Genomic DNA, 11,390 nt, shown 5'->3' with positions numbered 1-11,390 from the left:
CAACACTAGAAGGTTGGTCGAACGCGTGAAGGCGGGAACACATGAGCAAACTGGATCCAGCACCAAACCTAACTACACCCGGCATTTCATTTTGTTAGTATTTTACAACCCTGTTTGCTTTAACATCAGGTCGTTGTTATGTGCGCAAAAACGTCAATTTGAGATATTGAGGTGGGTTTAGACAATATGGGGGACATCCACGGTTTTCATCGCTTTTGCAGTCGATTGCACAATGGTTTTTCCAATCACAGAGTGACAATTGTGCTTGATTTTAAAAACATGAGTTCAGCCAATGAGTCATTCCACCTGGTTTGCTATCCGTTTAGTCGGCGCTGCGAAATTAAACAACCAGTAGAAATACGTTATGAACTAAGTAGTGTAGTTTCTTCAAGTAAGTTCTCAGAGATAAGGTCGGAAACTTTGTTCGACGTTTAGTTGTGAGTTCCTTTCTACAGCACTTCAGTTCTGTATCACGAATTTTCTTTTCATACCATCCAGGATATTCAGCGTGCATGTCAAAAAATGTGTCCACTAAAATATCAACTGTGTTTTCTTCACGATCACAATTACAGTTGCTACCAAACAAATAATTACCTGTGAATGCGAAGATAGGCCGTGATAATTTCTGCACGTTTCAATAGAAAAAATCAAATCTCATTTGAAATGGCATTGCCAGTTTTCAACAACTAACCATCGAAAAAAATTGTTCCGAAGATTGCTCAAAAATCGCAATTCGACTAATCTACGGTACAAAATGGAGCGAAATCGGTCACAAATACACATAACGGGAAGCCTTCTGAAATGACACGGAAGCGCCCAAGGCAGCACAGGATGGCGACTTATAGTCCTACAATGACGCTGCACAAGGCAATATACGACCCGTAAAGGAAATTTGATTCAATGAAGAAAACGCGATCCCATGCAAGGCCCGCATCAAACGAGCGAGAAGCTTCCTACATAGTCACATGTTCAATTCTGCCTCAACTTTTCGCACAATAAGCAGAAAGGAGGTGGGTTTGACTGGAGGGACCTTCATATGTTCGCTACACAAACTAGGCTACCAATAGCATAATGGAAGATACTATATTTCTCAACCGCAGAGAGCAAGAAAATGCATGGACTACGGTCTGAACCAGACCAAAACCCCTAAAGGGGCACTCGTTTCAAACCCAAAGTCGTATATCATTCGTAGTGCCAGTCATCTCCAGTAAATAAGCCAAATTAGCAAATTAATCGGCGGACGCAATGAGGTCAGTTAAAACAAAAGAGAAATAAGTGTGGTTGTGTCAGTCAATTGCCCTCGATAAAGTCAAGCGGAAACGCGATTCACATAAGGAATGAAGCCAGTCAAAGTAGAAGAGGAGTCCACTGAACATAGTAGGTATCAAATTGGAAAATTGACTTAACGGAAATCACATTGCAAGTAAATCAATAGCGGACTAATAAATTAAAGGAAACGCCTTCACACAAGGAGGTGATCTTGTTGGAAAATATCAGATAGAATTTAAATTTTCTACAAACGCAAGCGGGCAAAGAGAAAGTATGCAACTAAATACGCAATAAGGATATTTTTTTCTCATCGAGAAGAAAACTTGCGAAAGCCCTATGCTGTCCTCGGCATAAAAACTTGCTTTGAATTACCAAATACACGACTAGTTTACAACATTCCTTTTGGTTTTTGCCAACTCCCGTAATTCTTTTTAGAGAACGGACAAACGGGCTGGATTCAGCTGACGCGATCACTCATGACGAAGCACGCATTGCATTCAGATGCTTGCTAAGCTCGGCGCATGTATCAACAACCAACTGATAAGGGATGCACTCACTCACTTTACGTACCTATACAAACCCATTGGTCAACTGTAACGCGCAGACGCCTTGCCTGTTTATAAGTCTCTGCACCAAACAACATTATTTTAATTCATTCATTGATTTATATAATAATAAAACAGCCGAGCGCGCAGATTTTCCCTTATATGTTACTGAGAAATTTCCTACAATGATGGACATCGATTAGGATGTGCACCTTTGCGGAGTATCACCGATGCACCCCTCCAACTAGGGCTAACATGCAGTTTATCATAGTTGACGCCGTAGAATTTAATCCCCAACTGGAGATGGAACACTTTCGCTTAATTACATTTGCTGCACTTCCGAATCGACGAATTATCCTGAACTAAGTAAGGGCAATGGTAGTTTCTTCTTTTCAGTGAGATTTCAAGAAACCGGTCAAGTGAAATGCGAAAATGGTAGCACTCTAGGCAACCAGATTACACACCTGTCGGCTACCACACATGACATGATATTCCCACCCATTCAGTCGGCCACATACATGAGCCAAGCCGAAAATATTCCGTCTCAACTACTTGCTATTTGGTTATCTCAAAGAGCCTGTCATAAACGTAAGCGAGTATGTTTGAAGATATTTAAATATTCTCAATCCCGCATGCTTGAGGGAGTCTTGAGCGCCAGGAAGTATGTGATTTGGCTGCAGTGATATAGCTTGAAATTGTCTGTTGGCCAGATATAAGACAAAATTCATAAGGTGCGGAAGACTTTTCAACGACCGGTTATCACATTCTTGAGGAACATGTGACAAAACTGGACAAACACCCTTGACCACACTGTTTTTCTCACCAACAGACTACTACATTCATCTGAAACGTGGCAGAGGTATTCTACCACAGGCGTTTGTGCACAACTACATCAGTTTATATGCAATTTGGATTAATAACATGGATGCAGTGTTACACTACAGACCGTCCATGCAGTTATAATATTCTATGACAATTATTAATAATGACCACTATAATTGGGAACCAAACTTTCCTAAACAAGTAAGGCGGTAAAATGTCTGGAATTTTGATACGTCACTTGTAGTGCAAACAAATCAACCGAATGTTCTAATGAAATGCATGTAATATGAACATCTCTTCGTGATTGTTTGCAATGTGTGGTGCGCACCGCTCAGTGGCACGGTAGAGCGCATTAATCGGTTCTAAAATCCATGGTGTACAAGTTTCCACACCCGCACAATCTCGCCCCCAACCTGAGCGCCTAATTCCCCGGGACCCAATGCATAGTGCAGTGATGGGCGATGACTGATTTCGACAGAAAATCGTGCAGCCGTATGCGATGAGATAAAACTGCCTTGAAATATAAAACGCGCATTTCAGGTGGAGAATGAACGACTCGGCTGTGAAAAATGCACAATTCATTTGATCCTAATTTTCAAGTGCTAATACGCATGATGCTAAAAGAAATTCGACGTAGGAACGATGATGTGTTAAGATTTAACGTAAGGTCTCTACATAATAGATGAATACTAATGTATTTGAGTACTTGAACACTGTGTCTCTTTTCGGCTTCAAGAGTCCTATCAGGCTTTCTGTCCAGTAGAATGTTAAAGAACGGGAACCAATTCTTCCTCTTCATTTTGTTTGTAAACTTGCTATCTTTCAACGTGGTTTTGAGCAGTCTGATCGTCCTGTTAAATTTATCTCCTTTCATTAGAAAGCCGAAGAAGAAGAAATCACGAAATAGCAGTAAAGTAAAATGCGAGCAGCAGGGTAGTTCTATCATTCACCCAAAAACCGAAACGACATGTTTCGCAATCCGAATGAGACTTTGAAAACCTGACACCCATACTGGAGGACAACCAATGCAGGACCAAAGGAAGACTGTAGTATACCAAACCAACTGCACCAAATTTCCACAAAATGGCTAAAGAAACACAACGTCATCTTCCACAGACTTGACATTTTTTCTCGGTATACAAACATGAAGTTCGGGAAGATCACAAATTCAATGTGGAAAACGTGGAAAATTCAGCATATGGAAACACAGTTAACCGGAAGGGATTTTCTGGGGCCTTTGCACTCCGTGGCTGATTTTGTCAACATATGCGGTGAGCTGGACCCAGTTTACGCAAAGTAACCTGAAAAAGGCAACCAGAATACTCAATAGCATAATGCTTTTCAGGTTGTTTTTTTTACCCATCGGGGCGCAGGATAACAGATCTACCAATGAAGCCGACCGAGAAAAAATCTAATCTTGGTCGCAGGCTAATCCCGGCTAGCAGCACACACAACACAATACTCTGCGAGCAGGAACCCACCCACCGTGCTCCCTAACAAGGCAATGATGATATCACCTCGATTAGTGAAGGACGGTTTGCGATCGAATTGCGTGGCTTAGTGACAAAACAAACGATCATCTTGGCATGTTGACAGTGTATTTAAGCGTTAACCGTATCATGGTTCTTCAAATTAACCATAGCTAAGAAGTATATTTCAAAGCAGGATGACCTGTGAACTAAGGAAATTAATGCGCCGTTTAGCTTACAGCATATTTCATCCAGAAACACCGCGACTAATGATTCGAGTGTACCGAGTGTTGGCTAGGCTGTAGGGTTGTGGTACCATATTAGCTCCCGAGATAACGAAGAACGTCGGCTAGACGAACTATACCAGTGGGGTAGGGTTTCTGGCTGTAATAATCGCCCATTACTTACACAACGGGAACGAGGCTAGGATATTTTCACATTTTACTGGGTATTCAAAATTATGCCCAGCAGTTTTGGGGCTAAAGGACGGTCACATGAACATAGCATAAACAGAACACGCCGGAGATTGACCGCGGTGTGCCGTTTGCTGACAACCGATAAGCTTGGCTGCTGAGTAAATTAAATTCAGAATTCATTATTCCTATCGCCTAATTCAAACAAAAATTGCAAGCAGTCAATCTGTTCTCCTTAATTTCCACAACGCTCACACCTGTGAGACACAGCTAGTGGTGCACGTTTCACGTTCGTGAAATGATGTTTGCCACTCTAACATGTTACCAAGTTTCGTGTAGAGAATGATAATCACTGCGACATTGTCAAATACATTCGTGCACAAACCACGCAAATGCCAGGGTTGCTCGTGGGTATTTCAAAACGATATTTTCTCCGGAATTGATAATGAGTGGACCAACTAAATTCTAAGACACCCTTTGTCATATAGCACTAAATTTTAGGAAGAGGTAAGATAGCCCAAAATCAGTCTTAGTGGATTGAAGCAAAGAAACACAGAATAACCGCGTGTATAATTCTTCTCACTCTATCTCGTATTATTAATACTCTCCACTTACGTAGGTCTTACGTGATTCAATCTACCCTCCCTCCTGATGTTCTATGTTTCTTCATATCGTTTTACTCGAACAAAGTGTCTGCCTCGCCTTATATACGTTGGACCACATGAATTTAATATGGCAAAGTAAATGAATTTTTTACGGAACCTGATCTCTACTGGGCATTTACGGCGTAGATAAAAATAACCAAGAGAAGAAACAGCAGTTATTTATTCGTCTATAAGTGACCTGTGTCATCATGTTTCAGTCAGATTATTTGGTTGAGTTTAATGGACAATAAGTTTTGAAGTTCTACAGAAGGCGGCTAAGAGATATAATTTTGAAAAACTGAATAAATAATAACTCATTCACAAGAGTATTGAAATAGACAAAGGCAAAGAAGAAGACGCGGTTTTATGAATTTCCGAACTATGCAGCGTTTTTCACTGGCAAGTGGCATGTACTTTATGTTGAAAGATAAATCATTCATCCACGATTAAATAACTAGAGTGTTAAAACTATTTGCTGATAGAAGTGAACATCAAGAGTGCAGCAAACGTAGATATTATATGCACAATTCAAGGAGTACTAGCACGAATAGTTCATGCTTCAACACGAAAAGTTTCATCACGCCATACTTGAGCGATAAAAATTAGAGATAAGCACGAACATTTAAAGACCCAATAATTTTCACCCGCTCCTCCATACTGCAACCTCGAATTTAAAGGTTTTGAAATTTTTCTTTCAAACAACGACCAACAAAGCCATTGTCATTCCATTTACAACTAATCACAGAGTTTCGATTTGCGCCCGTGTGTACCTCGGGATTTGTCACATAAGCGCGTCAATCGTGCGCTCCACATTTTCCCTAATTACTGTAGACAGACAAACCGGATGAATCTAAGTTGTGTGGAATTTAGCAAAGGTGCAGTATTGTAGAACTTTCTGCTTATCTGTGAAAAGTAAGCTGACAATATAGTGCATTTCATCAAGACGAGACATAGTCAACAAATGAGAACGTGCCTTGAAGCAAATACCACATTCCAGACAAGACAAGATGAATGTATCAAAGTATATAAGGTGTTTCACTCGATCAGCGGCGGAATTCTGCCGTACGACATATCACAATGTGTCTACAAATGAAAAATCGTCTCAGTGGTGCTAAAAACAATGACGAGTTTACCGTAGTTTTGTGGCAAAATTCAGGTCACTATGCCGAGTCTCCTAAGCCAGTGAGCTTTTTATGGATTTCGTGCGTGCTTTCGCTACGAAGCGAAATTTGTGGAACGGTTTTGTAAACGTATTCTGTTGACATTGGTCACTGGAAACGAAACGAACGGATGAGGTTGACACGCTGGAGAATTCGAGACCAAAAATACCGCAATTTTATATATGCGAGTTCTTCAAGTTATGAATGTGGTCTGTTGCACGGGTTCAGTAACAATATTTCGGCCAAAGCCAATCCAAAATAAATTGAAATCGAGCGGATTACATTACAATTTAACAATGGATGAGGTTGAAAATAAATCTACATGGCAGCATAAGGTGAAAATTAGTGTGTATCATTTACGAACCTTCAAACGCCTTTCTCTTTACTGGCATTCTGATTTGTCCACCCACGACGAATTTGTAGGGCTCATTTTTTCTGATGTTGGCACGATTCCCTAATTATTAACCATAATACGCACAACGGAACCATCCAACACGCATCATTACAGATCATAAGAGATTTGTAAAATCTGAATTCATCAGCGCCGTTGTCGAGGCGACCAGGATTACACCCAGATCCGAATTGACAATTTTCTTCGCAAGGTGCTTCCCGGGTAGCTGGGACTAGTGCCTCGGCACAGGCTACGATCCAAGTCATTATCGAGATTGATGGAAAGAGAGTTATGTTTGATTGATACATGGTAAGAATATCGGTGAATCTGATGTTAAATGCAAACTGTGCGCACCAGCGAGTGTAGATTTAAGGAGTGTCAATGGTCTGAAAACACCCGAGCGACATGTCCGTGCAACACGCGTTACTGATCTGCCTAGACATAGAGCAATCAATATTGGGGGCAGATTTTCTCCATGGCACAAATTCTGTGGTTGTTTTAAAGCAGGGAAAGCTGGTGACCAGTAATGGTTCAATGAAGCCTGGAGGTTATATAAGAATTGCCGTGATTGGATGCTGCATATCCGAAAGTTACCTTCTTGTACCGTACCGTGGATACGGCCCGCGGTCGAGAAATATTCCCTATTGTTCACGGGCTTTGAGGATCCGTTTGGCTCCCGCCCGCGTACTAAAGAGGAAATTTCCCGGTCGTCAGAAAGCTTTTGATCTTACTGCCCCTGTCCACTGCTTTTCAATCTACGTAAGGACTTTCACAAACATATTCAAGACTTGTTGAAGAATGGCATTAGTAATGGGGCCAATACTGCGTGCTACCCTCTGTTGGGCCGGTAAGGCAGGGGAACGTAAAATGCATGTTTTGGGTCTACTTTAGGTGCTTGAATGAGCTGACCATAAATCGGGTTGTAGCTGTGCCTTCGGTTGCGGAGAGCTTCGATTCCCTCTGGCGTTCCCCATATATCGACTTGCGATCCGGATACTGACAACTAACTATCGAGGCACAGGAACGGGATAAAACGGCGTCTACATTTTGGGATACCCAATTTCAATTGAGACGAATGCCATTTGGTTTGCTTGGGCACCATTCACATTACGGTGTTTGGTGCTTCGTTCGGTGAAGGGACCCTAGAATGTTGCCGTGTATGCAAACGATATCGTTATGTACACCGACCCAGGACCAGACCACGCCGTTCACTGGAGGCTGCATTGAAGCGGGTCCGGAACACTGGCCTCCGGATAGATGAAGCCAGGGCACAACTCGCTTGCAGTTCCGTATTAGTACTAGGATATAAAGTCGGTCTCGGACGAGTTATTTTACTACCATGATTGCTGCTCCACTGACTCCCAAAATACTTAGACCCGGAGAGTGCTCACTCTTCCTTCGGTCGCTAGTCATCGTGATATCGGCGCATTCCCAAAGTAGAGGAAGGAATTTACCGAAAATTCCGGTCGTGTCCTAACTGGGGTTGAACAGGGGTTCGCGAACATTGAGAAAGAATACTTTGCGAACGTCTGAACCTTGGATAGTGAGGTAGTATCTGGTTGGACAAATGTTACACGTCGGAACCGATCGCAAACCCCTGGAGTGGATCACAGCCTAATGAGATCCAGGTTGTGAGAGTAGAATGTCAAAATCCAGAAGCTGGCGTGGAAGTGGAGCAATTTGGCTGATTTGCTCTCAAGACCTGGGGCTGAATACACGGGCCTCAGGATTATGAGTGGGGCCAACAAGTTCGTTGTCCTTCTGGATGCCAGAAGTTTGGTGAAACTCCGGCCGCGTCTGCATGAGGCTGGCATAATTACCCGGAACGCTATTGATTCGGAATTTGTGTTGGCCTTGATACATCACGTCTTGAGACGGAAGCTTATCTTCAAAAACCATGAATTGGCACATACGGGGTGCACCGAGACGAACGACTTACATCGGCAGAGAGCCTACTGGCTCGCGATGAGAACTGAAGTAATGAATTACGTGAGGTCCTGTAAGCGGTGTCAAATAATGAATACGACATAGGAAACCCATATCATGGACCATGTTCCTTTCTCAAGAACAGACGAGATGTGGTCCAATGACGTCATGAGCTCCTTTCCGGTGACAAGCAGCGGGAATCAATATATCGTACCGACGACAATACACCTGTCGTGGTTAATCGATGAGGCAGCCGTATGTAAGCACTGAGCAACGGCGATCAACGAGGTGGTAACGAATCATATCAAGGTCAAATATGGTATGCGGAAAATGATCTCACCCAGTCAGAAAGCTTGCCCTGAGCGTTTTGAGCAGCTTTTGTGCTTGGTCACACAATCCTTTCCACTTAAAACCGAAAGGGATATCGAAAAGCGTTACGCCGTCCGTCGGAATCAGAAGTTCCTCGGTGAAGTAAGATCTTTCGACTGAGCTCACTGTTGTAAGATGTTTTTTCTCCACACATACGGTCCCACCTAGACAATAATACGGCTTCAAAAATCTAGCGCGCGGTCACCTAGTATATTCATTATTTGATTTCTTACCCGGGAATTTAGATTTCTAACTTTGCTGAATAATCCAAAACTGCTGAATTAACTTGACATTTATGAACCAAACGGATATATCTGAAACTGCGTTTTGAAATGTTGTATATCAAGGTTCAGTTGCGAAGGCTGGAAACATGTTTTGCTTTCCACATTTGAAAGATGCAAAATTTGTTGAACTGTGAATCTTGTCCAGCAATTGAAGAACCAGCCTTCAAAACAATAACACGTTAGCTGCTTGCGAACGACAAATGCGATGCACGTATGAGAGCATGATGTTTGTGTTTATACTGTGAGTCCTAGTGAGCGGCGTACTCTTGCTTATTTTAATTTCGATAAACCTAATGGGTGGAGTTGAATTTCAACTTTTTCCACAATTATGTATTTAGAAGTGTGCTTTTCGAATCCAATATGCCAGTAAAATCTCAATTTAGATTTTACATCCCGCTGAGGCTAACAACAATCACGCTCAGTGTGGATGATCAGTAGGACTGGCACTTGTGATATTCTAGCGCAGCAATATGCACACGTAACATTCTGACCAGCATGCACATTAGGATGACCTTGACCATTTTTCGGAAGCTTGTATGCGATAGGTGATATCTGTTACAATGCCAGAATGCACTCCACGGATACTTTGTTTTCGCAATTCGTGTTATGCATCCTAATGAAGCCAGTTGGGTTTCGTAACTCACAACCTTGCATCTAGAAAATAGCGCACCTAACCGTCGGACCATGGCGGCTAAATAAACTAACCAATGGACTAGGCCCCGAACGATCTTGATATCCTGAAACTACCGAAAGTACTGAGTAGATGGTGAGAAAAATACATACGACGAGTGTAATTTAAATCTCAGGTGTTTTCCCCTATGGAGTCTCTCAAAAGCTGTCAACCTAATATGGTTCCGGTGACTTGGTTGCCAGTGATGTTATATCCTGTCTTCGTAATGCTTAGCGGCCGCTTGTGCTCTGGCGCCCACATTTCAAACCGGCTTGAAAGGAGGTTGCCTGATCGTGTGGTAGACGCTGACAATGATTTCCATTCAAAATAAATCGGTTATACAGTGCTCCTTGGCTTCTTTCAATAGGTCGGACGAAATCATTCCTGCGACTCGCTAGATCATCAGTCACTCTCGAAACAAGTCATCCGGTGACTCATTCAACTGTATGCTTCGAAGAATTTTTTTAACCTCGTCCAAAAATGGGGGCATGCACCTAGATTACAGGTTCTGATCAAAGTTTAGTTTCATCGGCTTTTGCACTAATAATCGGGGTTTCGAAGAGATCCAGACAGTGTCATATGATATCACGTTAGAGAAGCCTACAGAAGAAAATATAAGGGTAGTTGGCCGACGACATAATACGCAGCCGGCTCCGTTGTAGTGGTGTATGAATAAACTATTTGTAATAGCATTCTATGGATATCTATCTGTTGTCCATCAAAAACAAGAAAAGAAATGCATGACCACCAATGCTTTTTCTGACATGCTGATATCGATCACCAGCTTTTGTTAATAATACCAAATCGGCAAGCTCTTATTCTATTCGTTCTGTCTGCTGGATAGTTATAATCTCGACTTTTGAAAACGCACTGGTGAAGCATATGTAATCTGAGCTTAGCGAACGTAATATGCCCCATGGGAGTATGAGTGTTTCCCCAGAATGTTATCTTGTGAATTTCAGAACGCACTTTTTTTGAAGTGATAGTGCGTCGTGTTATAATCAAACCTTATCCAAAATATGATTTCCGAAAGCATAGTGATATATTATAAACGACGTGAGCATACACTCCTCATTTTAAATCACACTGTGATGCTTCCGTGCTGTACTGCTGCATGGTGATATGGATGCGTGGCTTAAATCCTCGTACAGATTCCACTAATATGTGGGAGAAAATAGGCCTAGTCAAATAACCCTTCGACAGATATTATGATTATGCGCGCCTCAGGGAATTCATAAAATATCTTTGGGATGCCATATGATGTATTTTTCCTCCAACGTTTCGCGGAAACAGCGAAAATGAAAAGCCAAAAGCACTCTCACCTACCTGAAGTATTCAGGTATTTGTGGTTATTGCAAGCGTTAGATGCACTTTCCTCTTCTGTGAAGAATGTACCAGATGGTCGGATTTATAAAATTCATTATTTCG

This window comes from Opisthorchis viverrini (genome assembly GCF_000715545.1).
Source record: "Opisthorchis viverrini unplaced genomic scaffold opera_v5_240, whole genome shotgun sequence".
Taxonomy (NCBI): domain Eukaryota; kingdom Metazoa; phylum Platyhelminthes; class Trematoda; order Opisthorchiida; family Opisthorchiidae; genus Opisthorchis; species Opisthorchis viverrini.
Note: the sequence above shows the minus strand (reverse complement) of the source record.